Source organism: Nicotiana attenuata, unplaced genomic scaffold (genome assembly GCF_001879085.1).
Source record: "Nicotiana attenuata strain UT unplaced genomic scaffold, NIATTr2, whole genome shotgun sequence".
Lineage (NCBI taxonomy): Eukaryota > Viridiplantae > Streptophyta > Magnoliopsida > Solanales > Solanaceae > Nicotiana > Nicotiana attenuata.
Window position 1 is genome coordinate 200,669 of NW_017671233.1, and position 11,057 is coordinate 211,725.

The 11,057-nt window shown below is 39.6% G+C and overlaps 1 long non-coding RNA gene across 2 annotated transcripts; it reads left to right on the top strand.

The window, feature by feature from the left end:
* Positions 1-1,449: 1,449 nt before the first annotated feature.
* LOC109206887 lies at positions 1,450-6,872 on the top strand. Of its 2 annotated transcripts, XR_002064915.1 has the most exons (3): positions 1,450-1,738; positions 5,051-5,500; positions 6,670-6,872. It is a non-coding gene; the product is annotated as an uncharacterized LOC109206887 (long non-coding RNA). The 2 variants fall into 2 exon arrangements; XR_002064916.1 differs by lacking the exon at positions 6,670-6,872 and having other exon boundaries at positions 1,463-1,738; positions 5,051-5,504.
* The last annotated feature ends 4,185 nt before the right edge of the window (positions 6,873-11,057 follow it).

An 11,057-nucleotide genomic window follows, 5' to 3' on the forward strand; every position in this document is an offset into this window, starting at 1 on the left:
TTCTACTTTTGGGGTGTTTCTCAGTAAATTCCTGATTTCTGTCTGCTTGTTAGTTGTGATAGTGATTGGGCTGCTTGTCATGAATCTAGACGCTCTATCACTGGTTTCTGCATTCATTTGGGTGGTAGTATTCTTATTTGGAAATCTAAAAAGCAAAATATAGTCTCTTTGTCTTCAGCTGAAGCAGAATATAGGGCTATGAGTAAAGTGGTGGCTGAACTAGCCTGGTTGGTCCGTTTATTATCTGATTTGGGTCTTTCTATTGATGCTCCAATTCCTGCTTTGTGCGACAGCCAGGCTGCTATTCACATAGCCAAGAATCCGGTGTTTCATGAGCGCACTAAACACATCGAAATCAATTGTCATTTTATTCGCACCAAATTGGCTGATGGCCTCATCTCTTTATCTCATGTTCCTATTCTCAAATGGCTGACATTTTTACTAAGCCTTTGACAGGTTTGCAACATCGCATTTTGACTGGCAAGTTGGGTGTGTGCCCACCCTCCAACTTGAGGGGTGTGTGTGTGTGTGGGGGGGGGGGGGTGTTGGGATTACATGAAGCAAGTTGGGCTGTTGATATTAGCTCTTTTGTATTTGGGCCTAGCCCCGTTTTTATTTATGAGTAGCTTAGTTAAGAGGCCCAATGTATATATGTAGGTAGAGAGACAGAATGTTCTGGATTTTGGCATTTTATTTTGTTTACAAAAATGTGAGATATTTTCTCCCCAATTCTCTCTCTTCTTTCGAGCCCTAGATATAATTTGTTGTCAATCTCTTTCAATTTCGTATGTTAACAGTGTGTCATTTCTGTTGGTGTCATCAGACTATAATTTTAAATAGTATTAATTTTTCTCCTCATTTATAGTATCTTGGATTATATAACATATATACATTATTTTTTCCTTTTAAACAGTGATCTTTATCTAGAATTGTTAAATATATTTCTTTCTCAACTGAATATCTAAATTATATTAAAATTTCATAAAACTTATTTCCGATTTTCGTCTTAAAAAGTTGATTAAATATCCCAGATAACTAGAAGCCGACAAACAAAATAGGACCAGGGGTCATTTGGTATGATGGATAAGCAAAAATAATTTTGGGACAAAAATTTAATACCACCTTATCCTTTATTTGGTTACTAATCCTTGGATAAGTTATCTCAGGATTAAAAATAGTATCGAGATAACTTATACCTACCAAATGATGAAATAGTAATCCCAAGATAAGTTATCTCAGGATAGCAAATTGACAATCGTAGGAATAATATAACATACCAAATAGTCATAAAAATTAATATCAGAATAACTAATCGCATTATAACTAGTCCTAATATAACTAATGCCAACATAACTTGTCTTCAAACCAAAAGATCCTAATAAATAAGATCAACGGCTAGTGTTCAAAGGAAGGGACAGGCCCAGCCACAAATCTGAGTCACGTGCGGTGCATATGCAAGCGACAAAGCGCGGGTATACTAAAAAGAAACAAAGAAACAGAGAAGCGAGAGGCAGATCTATTGCTACAAAATAAATTCATTGATCTGCGGTTTTGTTTGGGAATAAGAATAATGGGAAAGGTGGAATCAAACGAAGACGCCTCAAATCAGAAGAAGAGGGTGAAGAGAAACCATGGATCCACCAAATTCTTTGTGTTTATAGATTATGTATTCCTCTTTGCATTCTTTTGTTTCCTCTGCTACATTCTCTTCAAAATGGTCGGGATTTGATATATCCAGGTAATTCTTGCAACCCCTTTCTGATATATGTTTCAACTGTCTATTTCTTTAGCTACCCATTTCGTTTTCCGTATTATTTGACTCAATTGTTGTATCTGAGCTTAAATATTTGTATTTGTGATAATTGTGAATGTTGGGATCTGAAATTATGGGAGATTTAAGATGCCTGAACCATTTAGAAGATAAAAGGATAAAACTTTACAAGCTTTTTAGTCGGTTTCTTGCTGAAAATCTTTCTATAGAAACCTGAGATATATAGTAGGACATATTGGTTACTATTGATTTGAGAAAGCGAGCTGAAATGGAGCCTCATGAATGGTGATGATTCATATTCCCGACCCCAAATTGATTGGGATGGAGGCATAGCTGTTCAATTTGAGATAGTGGATCTCTCTCTCTCGCTCTTACTTAATTTAGCATTTCACAAACTATATGATGAATGAGTTTCAAGTCAGCTGCATCAATTGGGAAGTTCATCTCGTAGGGTTTTCCGAATGACCCCAAGTACTGTAAGATTGTGAAGATATCTTTGATTATCCGAGTATTTGGTTAATTTTGTTAGCATTTTGCCTTGAATTTTTAATCTAGTAGGACTCTTTTTCTTGAAGGAAGGGACAAAGGCTCCTAAAAGGAATAAATCTCTTTTATATGCCTTATCCTTTTCTTGGAGAAGAAACTTTGTACTTCTATAAATTGACGTTTTCTTCTCACAACAATAACATCAAAATCCACACTGTAGTCATTAAAAAGTCTTGTTTAGGGGAGAATTTATTCTCGCAATAAGTTTTTCTTTTCTCTTAATACTCCCTCAGTTTCATATTAAATGAGCTACTTTCCTTTTTAGTCTGTTCCAAAATAAGTGACACATTTCTAAATTTGAAAATAATTCAACTTTAAACTCTTCATTTTACCCTTTTTGCCCTTAATGAGAAGCTTTTATAGCCACACAAATGGCATGGCCCCACAAACCTTTTACCCCTTCTTCTTTTAAGACCACAAGTTTCAAAAGTCTTCTTCTTTTTTCTTAAACTCCGTGTCGAGTCAAACTAGCTCAAACAATATGAAACGGATGGAGTATTAGTAGATTTATGTAGGTTACTTGACCAAATCATATTAATATAATATGTTTCTTTAGTATATTTTCTTCTTGTCTGATTTATCGTCCACCAGCTTTGCATTGTTAGCCTCCGCACGCGCCATGTTATTTCAATCCTAACAGGTGGAATCAGAGCCAATGGTTCGAAGCGAGATCGAAGACAGATTCAGACGGGTTCAAATCAATCTGCAACCCATTTGATGATAGTGAAGATTCATCCAAAAAGTTTGAACGTGATGCTACATGTGGAAATAAATTACAATCACAAATATTCAAAACACTTGCTGCTGCATCTTTAAAATCAAAAGTCAGTTTTAACCCGTGCTCACTTTTAATGCACATGGCTCCAATTTTAACTCATACCCGTTTTTAATCATGGCAAGCAGCAGTGATGAAGATTATGTGAAGAAGGTGAATCAAACTTTATCAAGAAAATTCAGGACAATGGGAAAATTGTTAGGATTTTGCCTTGAATTTTTAATCTATTAGGACTCTTTTTCTTAGAGGAAGGGACGGAGACTCCTAAAAGGAATAAATCTCTTTCATATGCCTTATCCTTTTCTTGGAGGAGAAGTTTTGTACTTTTATGAATTGACATTTTCTTCTCACAACAACAACAACATCCACAATGTAGTCATTAAAAAGTCTTGTTTAGGGGAGAATTTATTCTCTCAGTAAGTTTTTCTTTTCTCTTAATTTTAGTAGATTTATGTAGGGCACTTGACCAAATCATATTAATATAATATGCTTCTTTAATATATTTTCTTTCTTGTCTGATTTATTGTCCATCAGTTTTGCATTGTTAGCTTCCGCATGCACCATGTTATTTCGATCTTAACAAATTTGGAGTATGTTTATTGAATTATAGAGTGGAAGATTGGTCTCCAAAGCTAGACCATATCCTTGCTCAAAGTTCTAGTGTTGAGAACGGTTTTAGCTCGGGTTCTTTTGAAGGAAGAAATCGTGGTTTGGAATAGTATCCCGATTGCTATGAAAAAAGAATTTTTTTACTTTACTGGTACTTTAATGATGGGTTGTTTAGCAGTGCATGAATACAAAGGGCCTTATAATAGTAGTAGTATCTTCTCTAATTTCGCTAGGTAGCTTCTATCTCTAATTTCCTATTTTTTGCTTGTGATGGTAAACAAGCGGATCCAACATTCAAGTCCCATTTAATAAGATAAGAGTTTGTTTTTCCAGCTATTGCATGTATTTTGGAAAATCAGTAGGAAGTACCTATATGTTGTATATCAATGCTGGAACACGGGCTCCTTTAGAGTAGGTTTGAAGAGAAAATATGTTGCCAAGAAAATTCTTTGGAAGGAGAGGTAAGCAATGGGTTTACATTGTTGAGTGTATTCTTGTGTGTGTGTCTGGGGGGTGTCATGTATGTGTTTTACAGGAGTGAATGGTTGTCCACTTGTCCCAATAATTTAGTTGATCTAAGAGTGTGGAATAACTGGCTGGAACTTTTCATCCCAATCTACCATGAGCAGCCCTGTATTCTCTGAACTTAAGTTTGCTGTCTTTTGTTCCTCAATCAATCTGGATCTTATTAGGTGATGCGCTATTTATGAGACCCATTGATTGCAAACTGAAGTATGGACCTTGATGTTCTTGAGGTTGTTCATTAGTATAACGCTGAAGCTTTTTGGCCAAGTTATCAGCTAGCTCATTTTCATAGTTATCGATGTTGACAAAAATATCTTTTTTTGTTTAGGTTATTCATAAGCTCTAGTTAATCTTTTCTAACTATTCTAATATGCGAAAAACTGAAAATAGCTGTGCAGATTTTCGTTGCTTTTAAGCTTGAAAGTGAAACATCATAAGGGAAAAGGAAAATGAAATGGAAGAAGAAGAAGACATTTGAGGATTGCTTTGCTATTTGAGGCTCTCATGTGCAAGCATGGCTCGCACGTTCGCCTTGATACTTTGGCAACTGCAAAGATGTCCCTTCTTTTGTGTTTTTCGTGAATCTCCAATTTGCGGAACACATGCTCTTAGAAAAGTTGGGACCCTATAAAAATTGAAATACTACTGTTGAAGGATAAATGGGTGTCCATGAGTGTTGTCTATCAAAATATTTATGTCAAATCACTGATGTATATGGAAATGGCATATTTAGTCCCCAACCCCCTAAACACATGCATGAAAGCCTGCAATTATCCAATTTCCTGAACCATTTCTTTGACCATTAAATTTGTCTTGATTTTCAGGTTTAATGATAAGCTATATCCAGAACAATAGAATCCAAGTTCCTATGAAATGCAAAACTGCTCGTTTATTCCAGTTTAGAGATTCCTTCCTTCTTATTTTGGACACAGAGATATGGAGAGGAATGAAGTTGTGGCACTGGTGATCTATGTCAAATTCATCTGTGCCACGCGAGTTACTTATTTAATGTACTTAATATATATGGCATGAGTAGCTTTCTTGGTGTGCCTGATCACACAATTTACATGCTGATATGGCGCTGAAAATACTCTGATGCTCAATTGACAACTACTAGGATCTCCTTTGCTGTTCTGAAATTATTTTCAATCTTTTCAACTTGGGCACAAGTGAAATATACCATATTGATGGAGACTCAAAATCATCTATTTCAGTTTGATATTATTTCCAATAAGTATATCAGCCAAGGCAAAGGTTTAACTAATGATATTTTGGTAAGTATGACTTATTTGTTCGACGTTGATAAAGCCTGCAGATGGCTTCTGTTAGTGTAGAAGTAGTTGGAAATTTGAATAGTTGCTTTCTCCTTTTCCTATGTTGATATATTACAATAATCCCACGCGTGGGGTCTGGGGAGGGTAGTTTGTATGCAGACCTTACCCCTCTCCCGAGGGCAAAAAGGCTGTTTCCGAATAAACCCTCGGCAGAAGAAGATGAAATGCGACAATAGAATAGTAACAACAACATGACCAGAAAGATAGTACCAGCGATCCAAGAGTCAGAAAATATACCTTCAACTCTAATGCTCTAGAATTGAAGGGGAAACGATTATCTCTAGTATTTTAATAGAAGCATCGTCAGCTAAGTGTGTCTAATGTTTGAATCGACAGCATTTCCATGATCTCATCGTTATGCTCTGTAGAGTACACTGTCACAAGCCTCAAATTAAGCTGAAGACTTGTTGTCCTCCTAACCAATGACCATAACATCTTTAGTGTCACCTACAAAATGCAGCATTAAAATGAGGTATGGTTCTGCTATGTGTACTTTGTCTGTTCTTACAACTGTGGCCACTATCCCTTCTTCCTATAGTTTTCTGAGCTGCGCAAATAGGGGCGGATGAAGTATTAAAGCTACAGGTTCAATTGAACTCGTAACTTTTAACGTGGAGCATAAATTTATGTGTAAAATTCACTAAAATCGTAACAAAATAATATCTTATATGGTGAGGGTAACTTGAACGTTGAAGATTTTGTTGGACATTGACAAAGGCATCAGATGGCATCTATTCGTGTAGAAAAGTGGTTGGGAGGAGGTAATGTTTCTACTTGTGGTGGTTGACATGACCTTAATCAAAGAGCATTATTTTTGGGACCATCAATGGTTAGTCTATTTTAAACACTCGACTACACATAACACATCGAGTAGGCAAAAATATGTAATATAGCCATGTACCTCTCCTTGTTTTCCCTTTTTCTCCTGTGGCATTGAGTGGCTGTGTGTTTTTTGGGTTAGACTTCAGCAAACTCCTACTAGTAATTATTAGAATTATATTTCAGCCGGAAATTTGAGTAATAGATATTTCTCATTTTTGCATAGAACAGCTTTTCGGTGGTAACATGTACTAACTTTTTTGAATAATTTTATTCACCTTATTGTATAGGTCAAAATCTGCCCTAAGGATATTTAGCTTGATATGGCATTAAGGAAAAAGTCGGTCGAGGTCGACCAGGAAGCAGCAAGATTCATGGCCGAGATGTCAACCATAACCGAGGTCGAGCATTGTGTAAAGAACATTAACGGCTAGTGTTTGAAATATGATATTAAAGAGAATATTAGGGTTTGTTAGAGACATGTCTTGTATAAATAGAAAAAGAGATAATGGGAGAGGGCATGCATGTAATATTCATTTGATAAGAATACTTTACAGAAGAAGATTCTCTCTCTCTAGCAAAGATACAAACTTTACCTTTTCATCAATATTCTTACTCACACTATTCCATACTTTTCCATCAGATCCGAGAATAGTTCGAACATTCTAGGATTTGTTTGTCGCTCATCATTGTCAGGAGGAACAATCATCTAACTCATTCATTATTGGGTGAATCACTCCTCCTATTTACTTAAATGCCATTTATTGTTATTTATTGCTAGTTACTCCTCCATTATTGTTCATACCTTTTGGAATGTTAAATGTGTTATTTTTAATCTCCCACTGACTCTGTCTTACATTATCTGTGTATTCAAGATCTATATCTAGAGATATTATCATTAAATAAATTTAGCCCTTCATTACATAAAATATAATAGTTTAACATAAAGTTTATACGTTTTGTCAAATAATTTGGCACCGTCTGTGGGAGTTTCCTAGTTAAATTTTTAGTTTCCTCTAGATCTATAACTAACACGGATTGCTAACGTAAAAAAAAACCAAGAACAAGATCTCCTTTCTTTGTATGCACAGCTCTAATATGGCACGTAACAGATAAGAAAGAACGAGGATAATGGGCGACCTCACAACCAACCTCTTGAACACCATCAATGAGATTTCTGAAGCAGAGGACGAGGATACAACACCCAACGCCTCCCCCAAGCGAGGCGGATCACCCCCTCCTCACTATAGCATCAGAAAATCTCTCGGTAAGGGAGCTTCCACGTCCATGGTGGAAGAGACGCCACCAGCAGTAAAATAGCTCCTCGAGGCTTGGCCAATTGACACGCTAACCAGCGTCCTTCATAAAGCTGCTCAGGATACGGTTGCAGAAAACGCAATGACTTGCGTTATACCATCAGCGGACGAGCAGCGCGACCAGTTCCCCCCTCCTATGAAAGGTATTACTCACAACGTTGTTAACAGTGCAGGTGACGGCACCCTCGCCGCCATTTTGAAAAGGATGGAAGAAATGGAGAACGAGAACAAAGTACTTCGAGATCAAATGAGAGAACACCTGGAAAGGGTCTATAAGATACCGGGTGCCCCAAAGCTCTTGCCAAAAAGAGATGCTGGTCGATTCGTCGAGTAGCCATACAGTGATGACGCCGCCCTGCATGCCATACCAAAGACCTTTAAGATGCCGCCCTACCTGAAAATATATGATGGTACGACCGATCCAGAAGACCATGTAACTCATTACGTCACCGCCATGAAAGGCAATGACCTCGCCAAGGAACAAGTATCCTCCATTTTGTTGAAGAAATTCGGTGAAACCCTCTCGGGAGGTGCGTTAACATGGTATTCAAAACTGCCCGCGGGTTCCATTGAGACCTTTGAAGAGATGGGCGACAAGTTCGTAACAGCCCATGCTGGGGCCAAAAAGGCGGAAGCAAGAGTAAACAACATATTTGCCATCAAACAGTCTCCGGGAGAAGGATTGAGGGACTTCCTCGCCCGTTTCAACCGAGTAAGGATGACCTTGCCGAATGTATCGGAAGGGATGTCAGTTGTATCTTTCCAAAACGGGCTGAGTAAAAACGGTTCAAGGGCAACTAGAAAATTATTAAGTCGGCTTATGAAGTACCCCCAACTACTTAGGATGAAATACACAACGCATATTGTGCCGAGGTCCGAGCAGACGAGGACCACCTCAACGGTCCAACTCATCGATTGACCTCGGTACAAGTCGAACCCAGAAAAGATCGAAGGAATGATATCAGGAGGGACCTAGTAGCTCCACGACCAAACCGGGAACGAAATCTACCATATGTCAAAAGCGCCATTGCGCTTTCCTCCCGCCACGAAGAGGGCCCACCCAGATCAAGGACAGGGACTCATCGGAACGAAAAAGCTATGCCCCATTTGTCATCTGCTCATATTTTTATGTATCACCTACAGAAATAGTCTACGCCTTGGAGAAGCTCGGACCTAAGGTGAAGTGGCCGCAAAAGATGAGGTCAGACCTGAATACCAGAAAATCAGATGCCTTGTGCGAATTCCACCAAGAGAGAGGACACAAAGCCGAGGATTGCATCACTCTGAGGCAGAAGGTCGTAAACATGTTACGACAGGGACACCCAAAGAGTTACTGAGCAATCGAGGAAGGACCAATTTTGCCAGAGGACATGAATAACATCAAGGACCACCGAACCCGCCCTCGCCAACCTGCACCATCCACATGATCATTGGAGGCACTGATGATGCCTCTATCAACAGTGTTACATTCACCACAACCCACAAGCTCAAACGGTCAATCACCCATGAACGGTATGACGAACTCGAAGAAAGTATCATCATCGATAAGTCGGATACCAACGGTTTGGCTTTCCCTCACTTTGATGCCTTTGTTATCACTTTACGAATTTTAGATACCGATGTGAGACGCATTTGGTAGACGATGGAAGCGGCGCGTGAATTATCCAATCTCGAGTACTTGCACAAATGAAACTCGAGGATAAGATAGTGTCATGCTGCATCACGCTAACGTGTTTTAACAATATAGTTGAGTGAACATCCAGCGAGACCACGCTCCCCATCCTAGCCAGTGGAGTCACTCTGGAAACCACATTCCATATCATGAACCAAGACATAACATACAACGCCATAATAGGGCGACCATGGATACACACCATAAGAGCCATCCCCTCCAGCTTGTACCAAGTCTTCAAATCCCCAACTCCATGGGGAATCTTCAGCGTATGAGGGGAGCAGTGTACATCTCGGGAATGTTACCCCATCGCATTAGATTGCACGGTCACTCAACAAGCAAAGGACAAAGAAAAAGAGGTATAGCAATCAACTAGGTTAAGGTCGGACGAGGACGTCATCAAAGACCCCGATACGGTCGAAGCCGCAGAATCAACCATAGAAGACCTCGACCCCGTTCAATTAGATGGCAACGACCACAACAAGAAAGCTTACATCGGCTGCATGCTTCAAGAACCAGGTAAATTTCATCAATTCTTAACTACTAACGCGGAGGGATACCAGAGCACTTGACCACCAAAAAATAGGTTTAGAGGTTGACTGGTCGTATCGCCGCCCTTTCATGGTTCATTTCGCGATCATCCGATAGGTGCCACAAATTCTTCAGCGTACTAAAAAAGGATAACGACCTCCAATGGACCTCTGAGTGCACTCAAGCCCTGAAGGAGTTGAAGGCTTACTTGTCGTCACCACCATTGCTTTCAAAACCATAACCAGAGGAGCGCCTCATCGTCTACCTCGATGTATCCGAAGTAGTTGTGAGCACAGTCCTAATCCGAGAAAATAAAGGTACGCAGTCCCCAATCTATTAAATTAGCAAAACACTAGTCGACACCGAGACGAGTTACCCTCACCTCGAAAAATTTAGCCCTGGCCTTGGTCGTAGCTTCACGAAAGCTTAGACCCTACTTCCAGTGCCACCATATCTCGGTAGTCACGACTTTCCCCTTAAGAAGTATTTTGCATAAACCCGAGCTATCGGGCTGGTTGGCCAAATGGGCCATAGAACTAATGAAGCATGATATCACATACCAATCGCAAACAGCGATAAAGTCACAAGTTCTTGCTGACTTTGTCACGGACTTCAGCGCAAAAATAATGCCCGAAGTCGAAAAAGAAGCCGCCCACGCTTCTCCCGAAACACAGGACATCTGGGTCCTGTACACCGACGGTGCTTCTAACGCGTCAGGGTCCGGACTGGGACTCGTACTCGAAGTTCCGATCGGCGAAGTGATTCGCTAGTCCATAAGGTGCCCAGACATGACTAACAACGAGGCCGAGTATGAGGCCGTAATTGCAGGGCTAAAGCTAGCACTCAAATACGGGGCGAGACGGGTAAGACTACGCTGCGATTCTCAACTCGTTGTCAACCAATTCGCAGGGACTTTTCAGATCAAAGAGAAAAGGTTACAAAAATACTAGACCGAGATCTGTAAGCTGCTGCCCGAGTTTGACGAATGTCAGCTCGACCAGATCCCCGAGCACAGAACACCGAGGCAGACGTCCTAACCAAATTAGTAGCAGGACCAAAAACATTACAACCGAGGAAAGAAATATGGTCTACCTCTTCAACTCACTGATAGATCAAATCGAGGTAAGAACCATAAACTTGACTTGGGACTGGCGCAACC